The 21,308-nt window shown below is 33.3% G+C and overlaps 1 pseudogene; it reads right to left on the bottom strand.

Annotated features, from left to right (window-relative positions):
• Nucleotides 1–17,587: 17,587 nt before the first annotated feature.
• Nucleotides 17,588–18,862, bottom strand: LOC107904879 (peroxidase 44-like; annotated as a pseudogene).
• Between the last annotated feature and the right edge of the window lie 2,446 nt (nt 18,863–21,308).

A 21,308-nucleotide genomic window follows, 5' to 3' on the forward strand; every position in this document is an offset into this window, starting at 1 on the left:
TTAGGCCTTCCCAATATGCTTCTTTAGCTAGGAAACGTGGAAAATCGGATTGATGTTATAACCTGGTAGTAACTTGAGATGATATGCCACATTTCCCACTTTAACTTCAATAATTAAAAGGTTAAAGAACTTTATTGCAAGCTTCTAGTTCAAAATCTTCCTCACAGTGGTCTATCTACAGGTTGTAGTTCAAATAAACATAATCATCTACTTCAAAATTTCTCTCACCTTTCTTACAGTTCTCAAACTATTTCATTCAATCTTGAGCTTTTTTTTTAAATGGAAATGAAGAAGCCTTCTTACTGCCTCCTTTTTTTGTAGCCTTCTATCTACTTTACCCATAGTAAAGAGACCAACCATATATGCTAAATAGTGAGGTGGACTTTGACCAAAAAGGGCCTCATAGAGGGAAGTTTGAATAGATGAGTGAAAGGTAGTGTTATACCATCATTCAGCCAAGGGTAACCATATGAACCAGTCCCTTGGTCTTTCACCTATCATACAACTCAAGTAGTTTTCTACACACCTATTGAGAACTTCAGTTGGCCGTCTGATTTTGGGTGATAAGTTGTAGAAAGATGTAGTTTGATACCAAATCCTGTAAACAATTTTTGTCAAAACTAACTAACAAATACTATGTTCCAATCTAAGACAATTATCTTTTTGGCCTCATACAATTTGTAGATGTTATACAAGTACTCTCAAGCCACAGACATAACAATGAAAGGATGTGAGATGGCTGCAAAATGTCTATATTGCCTGATAATGACAACCAAAATCATGTCCTTACACCTTAAATCAGGGAGGCCTTCAATAAAATCCTTGCTCATTGCTTCTCAGGTCCTATCAGGAATAGGCAAGGGCTGGAGGAGGTTAGTCATTGCTTGACATCCTTGGACAAACCTTTCCAATACACTAAATTGGCTAACCTATGTTTTATAGCATGCACCATGACTGACCACCAATTGCCTCTCTATGAAAATGCTGAAACAACTCTTTTCTAAGGTCTCTATGCGTGCCAATAACCAATTTCCCCTTCCTTCTCAACACCTTACCATCCTATGAATATTTGGGATGCAATGAGTGTTATTGTTAGACTTCCAAACATAGATTGTGGAGCTTAGGGTCTATCAACCAAGAATTTTGAGCCTCGCCCCATAAATAAAAAATAAGTATAGAACCATTATATTGCACCAGCTGAGTTGTAGATTCTTGAAGCCTCTTTGATAAGGAATCTGTAACAGCCCAATGTTGGGCTTAGTCAGAACAGTGGTTTTGAGACCAGAAATCCAAAGTCATAGAAATTATTTAATTATTATTTTGGTGTTATCGCATGATTATATCAATGCAGGAAAAATTTGGTTAAGTAATTTTAGCATTTGTGAGCTTAATTGCAAAAAAGGACTAAATCGCATAAAGGGAAAAAGTTGTGATTTGCTAGCAAATATAAATTAGGGGTATTTAAAGTGCAAATAGACCCTAGGATGGTGCTTGGCCAGCCTTGAGACAAGGAAATTAAAATAGTCAAATGTTAGGTGATGTTTGGTGACTTATTTGGCCAAAAAGAAAATAAAATAAAAGAAAGATGATATCATCCCTTTTTCATCTTCTTCTCCACCGAAAAACACCAGCAAAATAGAGGTTTGAAAGCTTGAAAATTTCAGCAACTTGTACCCCTCACAAGTAAGTGATTTTGATGGTCTTTCTTAATGATTTTTGTACTTTTAGAACCCTTGTAGCATGAGCTTTCAAATGGGGGACTATTTTGCCAAATGGTTAAAAGTCTAGGGTTTTACCATGAGAGCGTTCATGTTTTTTCTAAAATTTTACGAAAGAAAATGAATCATGGTTGTGAAATAAACAACTTTTGTGGAGTAGTTTTCATGGAAACCCTAACTAAGGACCATTTTGCATAAGTTGTAAATAGGTAATAAATGTGTGAAATGGTGAGAGTTGTAGGCTGGTCCTAGTATAAAAAGTGTTTATCTAGGCTTGGTTAATAAGGAAATTTGATAAAAATCGATTTTGGGGCCTAGGGGTAAAATGATCATTTTACCCAAAATACAAATTTGTAAGTGTCTAGATTGATATGCTGATTAAATGAATGAATTTTTCCATTTTAGATCAAGAATTACAAAATTCGGGTCGCCTGGACTGGGGAAAAGCCAAACTAACGGACTAAGTCGAAATAGTCGCTCACGTTTTAATACTGAGGTAAGTTGTATGTCAATAATGCAACTATATTGTTATGATGTATGATTGAATTAATATTGCATAAATTGTTATGATTGTGAATATGAGAATGCATGATGAGAAATTAATGTAGTAAAGATTTCCGTTTGAACATTTGGAATAGACTTGGATATTCATACCATGACATTGGGTGGTATGTGAGGCAATGTAAGACATGTCTGGGACATGCATCGGCCACATCATGAGTGCCAGTGTAAGACATGTCTGGGATATGCATCAGCATTGAGACGAGAGCTAGTGTAAGACATGTCTGGGACATGCATCGGCATTGAGACAAGAGCTAGTATAAGACATGTCTAGGACATGCATCGGCCTCGAGATATACAAGCTAGTGTAAGACCTGTCTGGGACATGGCATCAGCTTATTGTGTGTCAGTGTAAGACCTGTTTGGGACATGGCATCGGCCTCGATATATGAAAGTCAATGTAAGACCTGTCTGGGACATGGCATCGACTTCAATGTACTAGCCAGTGTAAGATTATGTCTAGGACATGGCGTCGTCATTTTATCCCATGTTTGGGGTTATTGAGTATCCGGTAATATCCCAAATGATTCAAAAAAAGATTTATGATTTGTATCGAAATAAGAAAAGTTATGACCATGTGGTGAGTGGTACAGGTACCTACTTCAAATGAGATCTGGGCTCAATATATGCTATATGAATTGTATTGGATGGTGATAAGTAAGTTGTACTTATGTCTATTCATTGTATTCATGGACAAGCTATGAAATGTTGTGAGCATATTGTTATATGATAATTAGTTAATGTTTATTTTCATGCAACTTACTAAGCTTTATGCTTACCCCTTTTCCTTTTCATTTTCTTATAGTGCCGCCAAAGTAGCTCGAAGATCATCACCTATGTCGGAGAAACCAGTCACACCGTCATCTGAAGCACTTAGTATAGTTAGTACTTTTATTTTTTAGGAACTTTTGTCTTGTTTTAGTGTCACACTGTTTTGGGGCCAAATGTGTTGGCTTGTTTTAACATTTGACTCATTTTGTATAAGGCCATGGAAAATGGCTAATATTGAAAGTTGTTATATGAATACAAGGTCTTTCATGAATGAGAAAATTGTTGGTATGGTTGACCATGTGAATTTTAGTGTATGGATAGCAAAGTACATAAATTAGTCACTTAAACATATGTGAAATGTATATAGGTCCTAGTTATGGTTGCTTGATTGGGAAATCATGTTATGATAGACTTTGGTGTGATGGATGGTATTGGATTGTGTTTCAGGGTGGCAATGGCTTGGTAGATAGCCTTATATTGTCCATAGAGGTAGACACACGGGGTGTGTCTGGGCTATGTGTGACGCACGGTCAAGCCCATGGGAGTGTTGTTCGACTGTGTGTCCCTGTACGTAAAAATTGCAAGTCAGTATGCATGGTAGTAAACACACGGGCAGAGACACTGGTGTGTGTCTCAGCCGCATGGAGGACACGGCTCGGTGTGTTCCTTGGCCGTATGCCTCTATTTAGTAGCTGACGTCAAAATCAGAATGTCAAGATTTTTAGACACGGGCTAAGACACAAGCATGTCATGGCTGTGCGAAGGGCACGGGCCATGGACACGGGTGTGTGTCAGGCCATGTGAAAACGCTTATAGGTTTGAATTTGGAATTTAATTCACACGGGTTCGGACATGGGCGTGTCCCCCTGTGCTTAGGCTGTGTGAACCATACGGGCCATCAGCACGACCAAGTCATAGTGGCCACAAGGGGTGTTGCCCTTCCACACGGACGTGTGCCCTGTTTCAAAAGTCATTATTATATGGTTGGTTAAAGGACCCGAGTTGGTCCCAAGTGGTTTCCAATAGATGTTTAGGGCCTCGTAAGTCCATGTTAAGGAATTTTAAACATAGTTTGAAAATGTTTTAAATTTGAGCGAGTCTAGGTGACTCAAAAATGTGATATGTACATGTTCAAGTTTAGTAACGCCTTGTATTCTATCCCAGCGTAGGGCACGGGTGCGGGGTGTTACAGAATCTACCACCATATTTTGGGTGCCCTTCTTATAGGTGACCCATCGTTGTTGATAAGGGGTGATAGTTTGTTGCTCAGTTAAGAATTTAAGGCTTTGGTAATCAATCCAAATTTGGAAACACCTCTCAATCAAGTAAAGATGTCATTTCTTCACTACCAAAAGTACAACCAACATTTCCTTATCATATATAGAAAGGGTTTGATGTTTGGCACCAAAACCCTTGCTAAAAAAGGCCAAAGATCTTTGTTTTTGGTGTAGTACAACTCCCACACCCTGACCACATGCACCAACATCAAAGCAAAACTTAGAGCGGAAGTCAGGAAAAACAAGGATAGGAATTGTAAAAATGGCCTACTTAAGTTGCTTGAAGGCCTCATTGGCCAAGATAGACCACTCTTATACCACCTTCTTCAATAATTCAGTTAAAAGCTAAGATATAGTACCATAATGCTAAATAAACCTACAACTATAACTGGAGAGCCCAATGAGTCCCTTCAATTCTTTCAAAGATCTTGGAATTGGCCATTAAATGACACAATCAACCTTAGATGTGTCCATAGCCACAGATCCCTTAGAGATAACATGGCTGAGGTACTCAATCTTAAAGGTCCTAAAGATGCACTTTCTTTTTTTGGCATAAAGTTGGCACTCTATCAACAGTTGCAAGAATGACCTCAAATGTAACAAGTGGCCTATCCAAGTGACTAAGTAGACTAGAATGTCATCAAAGAATACCAATATAGACTTTCTGATGAGAGGTTTAAAAACTGCATTCATGAATGCCTGGAAACTGGAAGGGCATTGGTTAACCTAAAAAGCATGACTAGGAACTCATAATGGCCCTCATTAGTTCGAAAGGTAGTCTTGTAAATATCCTGCTTCCGCGTTCAGATTAAATGGTATCCTCACCTTAAATCTAGCTTGGAGAAAAAGTGTGCTTTGCCAACCTTATCAAGCAATTCCTCTATAACTGGGATGGGATACTTATCTATAACAGTCAACTAGTTAAGTTCCTTGTAATCTATACAAAGCCTTCAACTCTCATCTTTCTCATTAACAATGACTATAGGAGATGCAGTGTCATGCCCTAAATTTTATTTTATTAACTTTTGCAAGTTTGTATCATAAGGTAATTAGTAGTTTGTATCATAAGGTAATTAGTAGTCAAGTGGTTAAAGGTGTTAAGTAAATTCTAGACGTTCTATGTTCGAATCCCATTGCACTCTATTTTATTTATTTTTTAATCCTAGCCACAATTGTTGACCATTCTAAAAGGTCAATACCCACCTTCCTGTCCAAGTCTTTCCATAAAGGAGGAAATTCTCCTTCATTTTGTTTGAGTCAAACTTTCCTTCCAAAACCCCATTTTCACTCCCTTTTTACCTCATGATCCATTTTTCACTCCCTTTATCCCCAAACTTACCCAAAGTAAGTCGTTGACTACTCATGGCCGGCCTTAGCACTCCCATAACCCTATATTCCATTTTGATACTCTAATTTTTCCTCTCCTCCCCTTTCTTGCCATCCACTACCTTTTCTGAAATGGATTTTGGCTTTTTTTCTTCATTTTCACCAAATTTGAAGCTAATTCTCTTACAATCTCTTCCCCTCTTCCACCACACATGGCAGCCACACGACCATCTAACCTTCACTGTCACTGTTATTGCACTATTGTCAATTTTTCTCATTTTTTCTTCTTTTCTTCTCCTCTTACCAAAAATCCTCCCATAAACTCTTGAATCTGATTTTTTAAATGTTAAAAGATCATCTTTTGTATTATTTTTATGTCTAAAATCTTCTATTTTTCCGTTTATAGTGCCAAATCCCCCTCTTTTATAAGTTTTCTGAGATTTTGTTGTCGAGCCTTTTACTCTCTATTTAATCTTAAGTATGAAGGAATATTGTTCTTGTTACACTTTTGTAATATTATTTTTGATTTAGCAAGGTTCTAACTATTCGATTTGCACATTATTGAAGAGTATTCAAAAATCCCAAAATTCACTCATCAAATGTAGAAAAGGTGATAGTTGACGACCTTTTTCTGTAAGTAGTACCGAATTAGTGTTATTTTCATTAAGGGACTATTATTTATTCATTATATCAATACTAACATGTATATTTGATAAAAATTAGTGACACAAGAAATTGGATTCATCCCTTTTAAAGTGGAATCGAGATTTATTCAATCGGATCTAACGTGTGGGGATCTATTTTTGTTAATAATTAATAATATTCATCACATAATAAATAAAAGTGATATTTTAAATGTATTATTTTTTATTATATGATTTTTGAAATAAAAATATGTGTGAATACAAGTGTATACATAGAGATCGATAAAAATCGATAAATAAGGATATCAAGTAAGTAAAATCCTGAAAATCTGATATTTGTAATATGATTGGTTTATTGGATGATTCTGTGATATATGTGAATATGTGATTTTCAATACTCATGTCATGTGATTTATGGCTAATAAAAAATGATATTTTGATTTATATGAAAATGATATTTGTTACCAAATCTGATCTATAGATTTTCATGTTAAGGATGCCCTACTATGATATCCTGTTTTGCATGATAAAACATGTCATTACGAAATTATGTATAAAAATATGAAATCTGATTTGTATGTTAGGCATGCACTATTCTGATAATCTAATTCACATGTAAAGCATACTACTGAAAAAACTGTTATGTTGCCATAACACATGCATAGGGTATGAAGAATGTATAAAGGAAGTATCTAATAGTAAATCTACAAATATCTGATGGTTTGACCACACTAATCTATTTTCGGCAACACGTTTGTACTATTTGGTGGCTAGTCCACATTTATTGGTTTGATATTGGATAGATGAGTTCTGGGGAATTCTTATTGGTGTATAACAGAGTTGGGTAGGTTCTGTTTTCAAAATCTACACTATTTTTTTAAAAGCATTCCATTGACATCATCATATTGCATTTTGCCATATATGATTCTGTTATTGAATATTTTGTGTTATGATTTGTTTGAAATTAATGTTGATATGAGTTATTATGTGATTATTATTGGAGATCTACACTAAGCTTTTTAAAGCTCACTTCCTTTTTAATTTTGATTTTTAGATAATTGAGGTTGGGATTGGCTAAGCTACAGAGGTGCTCTCGGTCTTTTTTCAGTTAACTCTACAATTATTGGCAATTGATATTTTGGGGTGTGTTTATTTACTATAGACTTTAGTTTTGGGACTTTGGTTTGGTTTTTGGTTTTGAGACTCAAATTTGATTTGAGAATTTTTCTGCATGATTTGGATTTAAAAACTACGTTTAAATGGTTTGAGAAAATAATAATTTACGATGGATTTTCATAATTATAACGACACTTAAACTCAATAAGGACAATTTTCAAAACTTAATTTTTTTTGTTTTTAAAATTTGACACATATATTTACGATACTACAATTTTTTTACGAGTTGTGTGATTAATTTATGTTTTCAAAATAAATAATGAATTTTTTTTATTTTTGTCCGCTACGGTGTCTTAGATAAATTACTACATTTTCAATAAACAATCACAATACTTAAGTTTTACCAAAGGAAAGATACCAACTAAATTCGATTTTACTTTAAACAAGTATTAAAAATGATTTGTCAAAGAAATTTTAAAGAGAAATTTTCTAAACATTTTTTCTATGCCTTTGTCATGGCCAATGTGACCTTTGAGATATAGCCATAACGTCTAGGTTGGGTGTAGGGGGTTTTTGAACACTTAACCTTACATTTGTAACACCCCAAAAATTATAAGGTTAAAATTAACAAAATCATTAAAAATTGAGCCTTAGTTTAGGTGGAAAAGAGTTTAGTATATTATCTAGAGAGCCAAGGTTCAAACCCCACTATTTTCATTTTCCTCTTTTATTTTTCAGCAATTAGGGAGCAAATTCAGCTAGTATAAGTATTAAATATTGTAGAAAGTAATCAAGAATGAGTTTGTTGGTTTAGTGATAAGATATTAGCATATTTTCCCCTTGTACCAAGGTTCAAAGCACGCCAATTTCCTTTCATTTTTATTAATTTCGACAGAATGCTTTAATTACCAAATCAGCCCTCTAAAGTTTGCTTAACCTAGCCATTTAGTCCCTTCCTAATCATAATAGAATTTTTATTATCTTTTTCAACCCTATTTATAATTTCTTTTCTCTCTTCTTTAAATACATATTTTAACTTTTATTTCTCACTTTTTCTTTTTACAAATTTTCATATTCTTTTACTGGAATTTTATTGTTGAAACTCTACCCCGTTCAATCCGTTCTTCTTATTGTTTTAGCGTAACACAGTCAAAATCCATTTCCAATCTGCCAATATTAGTAAGAATTCTTATTTTTAATTTTGTAGAACCCTATAATTCTAAAATAAAAAACGTTCTTGTCAATCTTTTACGAACTTTCCCAAATATCTTGTTAAGTTCGGTGAATCTTGGAAATCAATAGTAATTATTGCATTTTTATCGATCAAAAGACCCATTGTAGGTGACCCAAATCAGATTTGGATGTAAGAATCATTGTACGAGACCTTAAAAGTAAAGTGTGTTTTCTTTTACGAGAAAATCGACGCAAAATCAAACACAACCCAAACCACACGGCCTGCCACATGGGCATGTGGGCTATCCGTGTAGAGCACATAGCCCTCACACAGCCATGTGGCACTGAAACCCTAGGATTTTTGCTTCTCACATGGTCTAGACCATTCCTTATAGCCTGACCACACGATCGTGTCTTCCCTGTAGCTTAATTTTTTTTTATTTTCTACATGGCCTCAGTTTGTTACAAGGCCTAGTCACATGGCCTTGTAACCTTTCCACATGGCTTGAGCCATCCCACATGACTATGTGTCCCTGTTTTTTAAATTTTAAAATTTTGCCTATAATTTTATGTTTAGTGCAAATTAGTCCCTAAATGGTTCCCGAACTATTTTTAGTGTTTAATTTATGCAATTAAGTCTCTGATAATATGAATAATGCTTGAATCCTTGATTTAAATGATTATATTAGTATTAAATACATATACCCAATTGCATGAATTGTGAGTAATCATGTTTATTGTATCTGTACTTATAATTTTTCGTATAACATGCCTCAAGACACTGCTAAGTTGAACTTTTGAAGAATATATGATTTATCCATTGAGGTAATTGATTGAAAGCATATTTATTGTTGTAATATTTGATTATTTTTAATCAAAATATTTGTTATGTTATGATTTGTTTTAAGCATGCCTTTTTTGGTTGCATGAGTTAGTATGATTTGTAAGGCAGAAGTTCTAACAAACTATAAATCTAAAAATCTGGTGGTTCATCCAAATATTATCTGGCAGCTTGTATTTGCATGCTGTGTATTCACAACCATCTGGTAGCGTATTAACCTACAACCTTAGTGGTTCGCCCACCCATTATCTAGCAGTTTTTATCTACAATTATGTTGTGTATTCACAACCGACTAGTAGCATATTAACCTGCAACATTTGGTGGCTCATCCACTCATTATCTGGTAGCTTTTTTCTGCAATTATATTGTGTATTCACAATCGTCTAGCAACGTATTAACCTGCAACATTTGATGGTTCATCCACAACCCGATGTGTAGGATGGACGAGTTTTGGGGATATCGTATGGTGAGTAACGGTAGGGTAGGATCTTATCTATTAAATCGAATCTATTTACATCCGTAAAGCATATGCTTGAAATTCTAAAAATTTCTAATATGATATGGTATATGTGTTTGGTTTATACATTATGAAATTTGTTATGTTATTATGATATACTGAATTTGCTAAATATGATTTAAGCTATGTAATTTGAATTAATATGCTTATCGATTGCCTAACGACCCAATAGTTAGGGGTGCCAGAAAAAGTATTTTTGGGACTCCGTTTTCGTAAATCGGATAAATATTTACAGGGCTAGCTTAGTAGCTAATTAATTTTTGGAATAGTGAATTTTGTGAAATTAGGAGTTATTAAGGTATAGGGACTAAGTCACACACGACTAGGGAACTTAGGGTTCAAACTCAAATTGGTTAGTGCAATTTAGTCATTTTCTTGTAATTTTTACATTTTTGGAATCCCAATACTTAGGGCTACCTAGCCCATATTGTAATTTTTAGTATTGTTCAAGATTTTAGATGTTGTCATTGTTGAATAATTTAAGTATTAGGGATTAAATAGATAGATTTTTAAGTTAGAAATGGAAAAGGACTAAATTGTGGAATTAATTATTGATTTTGAATAATAGGGACTAAATTGTGAAAAATTTAAAATTAAAGGGTTGCATTGGAAAAGAGGAAGCTAAATGTGGTCTAGAGTGAAAGCAGTATAAAAATATGAATTTAAAAGTGAAGGTTAAAATTAGTCTCGGTTTAGTGACTAAATTGGAATTTAAGCAAATATTGAGTAAAAATTGAAATATTCAATGTGGAATTGAAATATGTAATATTAATGTGATTTAATTACTTTATTCCGTAGCTAACATCGTACCGAAATCCTCCAGTAGAAAGGGGAAGGATAAAATCGACATCGAATAGCTCAGAAATCACGGTTTGTGTTTCTATAATCCTAATTAAATAGTAGATTATTGCATATATAATTGTTTGCATACGGTAAGCATTTGAGGTGAGCACTTTGGTTCTTTGGAATTGAATTAAATTCAGAACTGAAATGAAATGGATTGATTTTGTATATTATGATATATATTGATTATGAATATATGTGTATTGAGAAAAATGATATTATTATCAAATTAAATATATGCTTATATGTGATGATATATATTCATGAAATTCAGACATTGGTTGTATTGAAAAGTGAAATGAATCCCTATTAATTGTATCGGGCTAAGTCAGATATAGATGGCATGCCATAGGATATGAAGAGTTTAGGGATTACTTCAACCTCGAGTCAATGAGGCACTGGGTGCCAATTTGCTTCGATTTAACTGATGAGACACTAGGTGTCAATTTATATAGCGTTAGGCACAGTTATTACTTCGAATTTATTTGATGAGGCATTGGGTGCCAAACTAGTGTGTTGGTTGGATCCATGTATCCGTCCAAGTTCGTGTCGTGTTAATAGGGGAAAGTAAAATAATAATTTATGTGATTGATATTGAAATGGCAAATATGAGAAATGAATATGAGATGAGAAAATACTAAAATGGAAAATATGTTAAATGATTATGAGATATGAAATGATGAATTGAGATGTGAAACTTGAATGAATTCAAGTATAAATCAAAGATATGAATCATGCCATTTCATGAGATGATGTATTCAAATGTTAAACCAAATGCCATTGATATAAAATTATATATTTGAACATGTGAAAATCTTAGTAGATGTGAATGAGGAATGAGCAAAAATTATACTATTGAATTGAAATACATGAACATAGCTTATTTGTTGCATTTTGCATTTTAAATACTTATATCAAGTTTTTGTTATTCAGATTATAGAAATACCACTGAGTTTTACTCAGCGTGCGGTTTTGTTTTTCGTGCGCGGGCTAGGTACTATTTGAATTATTGTCTACTCATCATTAAATCACAAATCCCGAGCTCAAGTATAGTGATATTTTATTTTATAATGGCATGTACCTAGGGAGTCTTTTGTTGATATTGTTTATAAGATGCTGTTAATTTAGTTGCTAGTGAAATGATGGTTAAATATTTATATGGTTGTGGTTGAGGCTATGTTGGTATGTTAGCCTAGTTTATATTTTGGTATGTGAAAGTTTAAAGTTTGGTAGCTTAACATAATGTTTGGTATGTGCTTAGCTTCATATTTGGTAACTTTAGAAGTTAAAAGTTAGTTCAAATATGGTAAAGGTGATATGAATGAAAGTCTTGAATATTGATGTGTTGTTGATATATTTGAACATATAAAATGTGGTACCAATGCAGGTACATTGGTTAGGCATATTAGGTGACGAATTTGGCGTATTTTGGGCATGTTTAATCGTGTTTTGAATAGGTTAAACAATTGGTAAATGAGTTGCTTAGTGCCTAAGCAAGTAGGAAATGGTAAACTTGAGTTTTAAGGTACTTTTGGGTGCACACGGCCTAGTGACACGGACATGTGTCGCACACGGGCAACACACATAGGTGTGTGACCCAAGTTAGAGAGTTACACAGCCTAGCCACACGGGCGTGTGTCTTGCCCATGTGAGGCACATGGCCTGGCCACACGGGTTTGTGACTCCTGAAAATAAAATTTTTGTAATTATTTCTTAAATTTCCATAATTGCTTCAAAATTTTAAACTACTTTTAGGGTCCTGTATACTCATAATAAGGGATTTAAGAGTAACTTTCACTCTTAATTGAGGTGGATTAGCAAACCTAAATTAAGTGCATTCCACTAACATCATCAAAGATAAATTAAAAAGATAATTCTAGACGAAGTATGGACTAATACTCTGATGCTTATAATTGGAATAGTCTTGTATGTATCAAAATTCTGACATTCTAGAAGGGATAAATAGTGATAAGCGTGTAGACAGTGGAATCCTAAGTTTAGCAATGTATAAATAGTAATAAGAGTGTAGACACTAGAAGACCAAGTTTAACATTGCATAGCATGAATAATTATTTGATTATATAAAATATTCTAGTATGATATCAGTTGATTGTTTGTGACTTGCCCCGTATATTATATTGTTAATGGCTAGTATGTATATGTGTGATTATGATTGATTAATTGTTTGAAGTGTTAGTAATGTCTGTGACCCTAATCCAACGTTGGAGAGGGGTTAAGGGTGTTACAAATTGCTTTGGCTATCTTGTGATGGAACTCACACTGAGCTTTCATAGCTCACCCCCTCCTTATTTTTCCTTCTTTTCAGATAATCCACAAGGTTAGGACGTGGACTCGGCATTCGAAGGGCTCGGCTTGAAATATTGATTTTTATATAAAAGTATTTTAGACTGATTATCTTTTAAATTTGGTTATTTGAAACTATATTAATATTATTGTGGCATGGGACTTAGTTTACGATTTTTTTACTTAAGCATGCATGAAATTTAAATCATTTAGGCTATTAGAATATGAATTTTATCTAATTATGCATGAAACATGGTTTTTATTAAAATTATGTTAATATCACATTGCCACTGCTAAATTGTAAATGTGTTTTGTTAAAAAAGTAATTCAGATTTCCAACTATGTTTTCAACAGTAAAACAGTTATAATGAAGATGTTAAACTTAATCGTTTTTCTTAAAACTCCTGAGTTTTTCTAAAAAGAGACCAAAATTTCCTATTAAAATAAACAAATGTTTAAATTATTTATTTTTTAAACTCTGATAATTCTGCCAGGCTAGGTGGTCGATATAATCTCTCGAATTTGGGTTTAACGTCTAGGCCGGGTTGGGAAAGATTATAACATTAGTGCTACTAGGAGCAGAATTAAATATTGGTGGTGGACTAGTTTTAGATATGGGAAACAAGGATGGAGGTTGTGGCTATCCTCCATGCTTATAGGAGCTAATTTCTTACTAGAATTAGATAGGATATTCTCAACTTGCTTTGCCACCAAATAACCTTCTACCAAAGACTTAGGTTTGAAAATTTGCAAGTATTTTCCTATCTTAAGCTTAAGGCTCCTCAAGGCATAGTTTCAAGAAGGTTGATTGAAGATATTTACAAAATGGTCATGGAATTGATCCACAGGACCAACTTGCTTGAGGGACACTAGCTCTTCCATGTGGTCCTTAAAAGAACTTAACCCAAACCTTTCCTTGAGACTCTGGGCATAACTATCCCAAGTTAGCAAGTGAAAACTTCTATGTCTTTGTGCATAAAAATAATGCAAATCTAACGTCTTCCCTTCCAAGTGCAACATTACAATCCAGACCTTAACACTATCAGCTACACCCTTAGCCTCAAAATAATTGTTCCAACTTGGACCACCACCTCATAAAATTGATACCATCAAACCTTGGACAACCTAATCTAAGGAGGCACCCATGAACCTCAATAGAGCTTGTGAGAGAGAATGCACCAGTGCTGCCGAGATCTCCATAAGAGAAACCATTAATGTATGTCTCTAGGAGGAAAGCCAGGTGGTGAACTTCCTAAAATACTCTTACCACGATCTTGGAAGAACTAGTAGCAACAATAGTAGGGAAATGTCCTAAACACTACTTAAACAAATTTTGTAGTTCAGATTTAATCTCCCCCCCAGAAATCATCCCTGAGCTCCTTTAAACGGCTGCCACTCTTGGTGTCAAATTGTGACAACTCAACCTGGAGTTGAGCCACTTCCTACTGCAAGTGGCCAACCTTCTTTTGCAATATGGTGGTTACCCTTCACCGGCCATGGAGAGTCATCTAACTCTATACCCTTGATATAGATGCTTGAAGAAGAAGAAAACAAGGAAAAAAAGAAAAGATACGATAAGAAAACAAAAATGAATTCTACGAGAATTTCGCATAGTTTCCACTTCTTCCCTCCATCAGCCTAAATGGAAGCAACCTCAACATTCCTTGGTAGTTACAAGAGTCGTTATTCACAACTAGCAAGGTGCACAAAACAAACCGTATAATTAATGACCCTAAGCGCATCGTTTCACACTTATAATTTTCCCGCTCCAAAATGTAGCATTTACAATAGTAATAAAAAAGCAATGGTCATAATAAAAATTCAAACTTAAACAGAATTACAAAGAATTTATGAGAAAGTAATAGAAAAAAGATTTACACTAATATGATGAAATATGTAAAAATAAACAAATGGAGAAAATACATTTTAAAAGATTTTATGATAAAGTAATAAAAAAAGAGATTCATCACAATCTCTCTACACCGATGAGACCTCATTTGAAGAGAAGTAGAGGATAGAGCAATTTTTGTATAAAAATTCTTAATCGGTATTAAAAAAACCCTTTGTAAGTTCCACGTATGACTTGGACATCATTGTCTTTGCAAATCGGCATGGACTGACCGTTGTACACTTACCACTGCTCAAAGGAGAGTGGCACACTTGTTAGTAGGCAACAAATGCTAGAAGACACCGTGAAATGAGCCTTACGGTTCTAGTACTGTGAAGAGGAAAGGTAAAGGTTGAATTTCGATTGTTTTGGAGGAAAGAGGTGTTGTAGGAAGCATTTTAGCTTTACCTTTTAGTTTTAGGGTAGAACGAGTGGGAAAAAATTGAGTTTTTATTATTTATTATAATGTGATATGTTTTTATTTAAACATATTTTCTTAATCTATCTTATGATAGATTTTTTTTATTTTTTAAATATTATTTTTTAACCTATCATATTTATTTTTAACAATCACAATGTTAAATTTTTTGAAAATATAATAATTATCAAATCCGCCACATGTTTGTCACAAAAATTCGTCGCTATTTGTAAATTTAATATTTGTGACAAATCTTTTTTTTTTATCAAAAAGTGTTGTCGAAAAATAATTTTACAACCCTGAGACGATAATTGTGATGAAATATGATTTTTATCACATGCCTGTTTCAAGTTTGTCTCTAATTCTATCATAGTGAATGATCGAGTCCTAAATTTCATCTCAGCCACTAATCTGTCAATAATTGATCACTAATAAGCTATAATAGTGACAAAAAACAGTGACAGAAAAAATTTGTCACTGTTAAAGCATTTTTTAGTAGTATCAACAGCTTAAGAAAGTATTCAAAGTTTGAGATTTTGTTTTATTTTTTTGTTTTATTATATTAAGTATTAATTTTAAAATTTTATATTTTGGGTTGGGTTATTTAGTTGGTAAGTTTTTGAGTAATAGGTTTAATTGTTCTTATGTTAGTTATTTAAAATAAATGCATGATTACTATTTAGCATATACAATATATTTATTTTTATAACATTATATATATCCAGGCCAATTCAAGTTAAGTTTGAGCTAAAAAATTCTAGTCGGCAAGCCTGATCCATATAAAAAATAGGTCTTAAATTTTGTCCAAACTTATTTTTTAAACTTTATCTTTTTATTCGAACCTTTCTATTTTAATCTATGGGACTAAACTAGTGGTCCAATCCATAAGTAGCTCTAGCCTGAATTAAGTCAACATTTTCCAATTTATTGGCCATCATCATTCACTGTCCTGGGAGCATGAGAAATAAACCATGTTTTTTAATTCGTGTAAATTCATTTCATGTCGTAGTGGTGAAAAATTAGGGTATTTTTGGAATTTTCTAGGTCAGATAATTTTTTTATGTTTTTTTTAGTTTTCTATAAATTTTAGTTTTTAATATAAATTTTGTTTTTTTGTCGGGAAAATGGAAAAACATTTTTATATATATTTTTTATATTTTCTAGATTTTTATATTTTTTTGTACGTTTTATCATTTTTATCATTATTTATTATTTTATATTTTTTTGTAATTTAATTTTACAATTTTCTATATTTTTTTACAATTTTTTATAACTTTTATGATTTATAACTTTTTTATTATTTTCAATAATTTTTAAAAAAAATTATAAGTTTTTATATTTTCATTAATTTTTTATATTTTTTTATAAAGAAAAATATCAATTTTTGTCATATGGTAGAATTGTAGCATGTGACAAACATAATCCCAAAAAATAGAATTGTCAGATCTTAATGGTAAAAGTGCTTGGGTGTATTTTTACTATTCAAAAGTGCAATTAGATGTAAAAAAAAGGATTTAATTGATTTTTTGGGAAAAATTCAAGGCCTTGTTTACCAGGTTTAAGAAATCATATTTCATATACTAATATTGGAATATTTTAACTTTTATAAATGGAGTTAAAAGAATTACGACTTAATATAATTTTAAATATTTATACTACATTTGATTAGCTTTGATGATAAAATTGCTAAATGTAAATTTTAAACATAGCATCTGTCCTGCTCATAAAATTTTAAACACTGAGCTAATAATCTGGGAAATAATTACCTATTGACCTTCATATTTCTAGGATTCTCATCTCACTTCCAAGCATGTGATGGTGCAATCAATTTCGGGAAAGTGCTCATCCAAATCTCTCTATCAGTAATTTTCTAAGGATCAATTAGTAGACAAAAGAACTCACAGCTATAATTCTTAAAAAGTTTTTTTTTTTTCCTCTACATCATTAGTCTTCATGATTACAATGGAGTTACAGGTTCGTCCAATGAGAGGAGTTGATTGTCATAGTTTAATTGAAAAGGAAATTAAATGTTAAATTAGAGTCTAATGTTGAAATGGAGAGATGTTAGAGTATATAAAAAAAATTAAACTAAAATTACTCCCAAAATAATATTTATAATTTTATAAAAATAATTAATGGGTTTTACAATAAACTATATTTTGGTGTAATAAGTAATGTGATGAGGATATGTAAGTAACTCAAACAATCAAAAAAATGAAATCAAAGTGTTACAATCTGTCCCAAAGAAAGGGAAGAAGAAAGTTGCAAGTAAATATGGGTATGGAAGGCTAAACACAAAACAAAACCCTTACAAAGGCAATGGATTTCAAATAGAATATTTCCAAGCTATGTATATGTTTATGTTACTCTTTTCTTGGAGCTCGGCTTATTTTTTAGTAAAACTAGCTTTAAGAAATCAAGCAACTTCGTCTTCGCTTTTTGTAAACACAATTTAAAAGGCTCAGATCCTTCGTCTGGGATTAAAAACCCTGCAATTTTTCCTAATTTCCCCAGCCTTTCCAACAAGAACTTGGATATTTCCCATCTTCACCATTGCCTGAGCAAACCTAGTTCTAAATAGAGTCGCATTTGCCGCAAAACCCGATACGATACGTCTCGACAATGGATCATTAGCTAACTCTTGATCGATCTTCATTACCCCTCTCTTCAACCCTATCTGCTTGAAGAACTATCCACGGCGAATGGTGTGGCCTGGTCCAGAAATGCTGTAGGGTCAGGATTGGTACCACTGGCTGCACCACAAATGCTCCTTAGCTTTGCAGCCAGACCACGATCCATTGTAGGATCAGGTCTTGTAATCCTGTCCAAGAAGAAACTGCAATGCGCGACACCAACTGTATGTGCTCCCAAAAGGGTAACCATATCATCCATGCTCATGTTTTTAGCCCTGAAAGCTTGGAAAGCCTCTGAAACAGTCAATATAGGGCCTGGCAAGTTCACTTCGTCAGGATCCGAGACCAGACTGTCCCGCCTCCCTGTTGGGACAAAATAAAAGGGTCCCCCCGACAGAAACACAGCATCTCGGGTCGCTAGTGTTATGATATCTGCACATGAAACTTTTGAAGGGCAAGTGGCTTCTAGAGCTTTCTTCGCTTCATCGATGAGCTCGAATCCACGCACCGTCAAGTTTTGCATTTACAAAAAAGGGTTAATGCCATGGTGCTCCATTTCCTAGAAAGCTTACTCTAACGAAACAGTCATGGAAATGCATGCGAAGCAAGGCTGCAGTGATGGATTTATCACGGCTTAAACGTCGTCGGACAGCTGCTCGAACTATGGATTCGGCATTTGGACAACTTCTTCTGTAAAAACCAACCCTAAGGTTTGCCAAGGCAAGCGGAAGAATCAAAAGGAATAGAACAAATGTAACCTTCAATCTCATCATTTCTTTCTCTCGGTTTTTTCTTGAAGCTCTTTGGGGTATGAACAACACATTCCAGAATATGAATATATAGTTGGAGATTTTGTAGGCATGTGATTGGCCTCATAGAATGTATAGAAGTTGAAACGTGCAAAGGTCAATGTTTCCAGTATCCAACACGGTTTGAGAAGCAATCATATACATACGCAGTTGTGTGTTCTATTTTATTATTTGATGCATCACGGTTTATAATTTTATTAGTTCTTTCACTTACATGTAAATTTCTAATTAAGCATACTGTTTTACTAAATAAATCCTTATTATATTCCAAAAAACCATAGTTAAATTATGATAAATTAGCATCATATGTAACACAAAGAAGGGATTGGGATTGGGAAATTGTGTTTAATCAATAATTGACAAGTCAAATTACATAATTTGTAATCATTGGGAGACACGCAGTCACCAAGTCCAAAAATATAAATTAATATGTGAAATATTCATGACAAAGAAATTTAATCCACCAACGAATGTCAAGGAATCTGATTATATATAAAACAGATTTTATTTTTTTTTCCTTTTTTCTTTTTCTTTTATTTGAAAAAAACAAAACTACTTTTGTTTATAATTTTCTGGAATGAACAGGCTTGCACGTTTCAAGACTATTCAATGCATCCACCATAAAATAAAATAAAAGTAGGCTAAATAATTAATGCTTAGTTGCACAACAAGGAAGGATAAATTTGGATAAAATGTTTTATTTATTTTAATGTTACTTTTATCATAAAATATTCCATGTATAAATATGTTGAGTTATCCATTAAGATAATTTTTTTATTCGATCAACAACTTTTTTTAAATTTGTTTAATGTCTTAGAATTTATATCTAAATTGTTTCCATTAACACTATTAATAAAATATAATATATTTTTTTAATTTAAACATTATACTAATAATATTTTATTTTATTTACTGAAAAAGAAAGGTGAAAGTACAAACAAATTACTAAGAAATTGAAATAAAAAAAATGACCGATTAATAAATTGACCATGTTTTTTGGAGAAAAAAATTGTGATTGATTTTTATTATTTTAAAATTTATTGAATTATACTTATCTTTTATATTAAATATATTTTAATAATTTTATGTATTTAAATTTTTAATATAATAAAATATTTTAAAAAGATGAAAATTTTATATGTTCAAAAAATTAAAATGTCATTTTACCATTTATAGCTTTTGATAGAAAAAATAATTGTTATGGTATATTAAAATGAACTTATAATTGTAAAAATAATAAGCAACTTTTCAGAATGGACTTATCGGAGAACCAAGGAAGCGATGAAGGCGAACCAGCGAATCGATCAACAAAGAAAGTTCGAATGCGAGATATCGATGAAAATTGGGAAGTCGATATGGAAGCAACAATAGAAAATGGGAAAACTCTTTCATGGAAAGATCGATTGATGGGCTAAGGGCTCCATCCGATTGGGGACCCATCGAACGCGGAAGGACCAGAATAGGAGGATGACTTAAAGTTATCAAAGGACGATGTGGAGCGATCGACAATCAATGGCATTCCCTCAATAAAATTTTCTGATCGAATCAATCAAATCCTCATTAAGCACATGGAACTTACAGTTGTAATCAAATTGTTGGGGAGGAATATAGGATATACTGCTTTGCAGAATAAGGTCTATTCACTTTGGAAACCCTCTCAGCCATTCCGCCTAATGGATGTAGAGAATGGTTATTTTCTGGCAAAATTCAAAAATCCAGACGACTATGAGAGAGTTCTAAGCCAAGGGCCTTAGTAGTCTTTGGACAGTACTTAACAGTACAACCGTGGACTATGGAATTTAATCCTGCTCAACCGTACCCTAATATAGTTATGGCCTGGATTCGTCTTCCTGGGTTACCTGGGCACATGTACAAGCGAAAAATCTTGCGGGAAATCGGAGAAACAATAGGAAAAGTAGAAAAATTAGATTTTAACACCGATAATGGAGTAAGAGGGAGATTTGCGAGAATGGCAGTATTTGTTAACCTAGGAAAGGCCTTGATTTCACAGGCACTTATTAATGGAGTTACACAACGATTAGAATACGAGCACCTTCCGATGGTTTGCTTCCAGTGTGGGCACTATGGTTACACAAAAGAAATTTGCCCTAAAGAAGAGATGGGATTGGAAGGAATAGGTGAGGATATCCCAGAAGATCAGACGAGACAAAGACATCCATTGGAGGAAAACAAAGCAGAAAACTCAAATAGAGAATTATATGGTCCATGGATGCTTGTTGAAAGGAAGGCAAAGAAAACTAGAAGAACAGGATGGAAACATGAGGGCGACGGCGCAACCAAAACAGCAAGAAACTCTAGATTCCAGGTTCTGGAAAATATAGATGATAGTGGGCTCCCTAAAGCTCGCGGCGAGGAAACCAGAATGGACTATGAACAAGGTAATACTGACCCTCTAAAGCCGGGCTCAGAAAAAGATGTTGGCTCATTTCAATCTGACCACTTTACACA

The sequence above is a fragment of the Gossypium hirsutum genome, chromosome A11 (genome assembly GCF_007990345.1).
Source record: "Gossypium hirsutum isolate 1008001.06 chromosome A11, Gossypium_hirsutum_v2.1, whole genome shotgun sequence".
NCBI classification, from domain to species: Eukaryota; Viridiplantae; Streptophyta; class Magnoliopsida; order Malvales; family Malvaceae; genus Gossypium; species Gossypium hirsutum.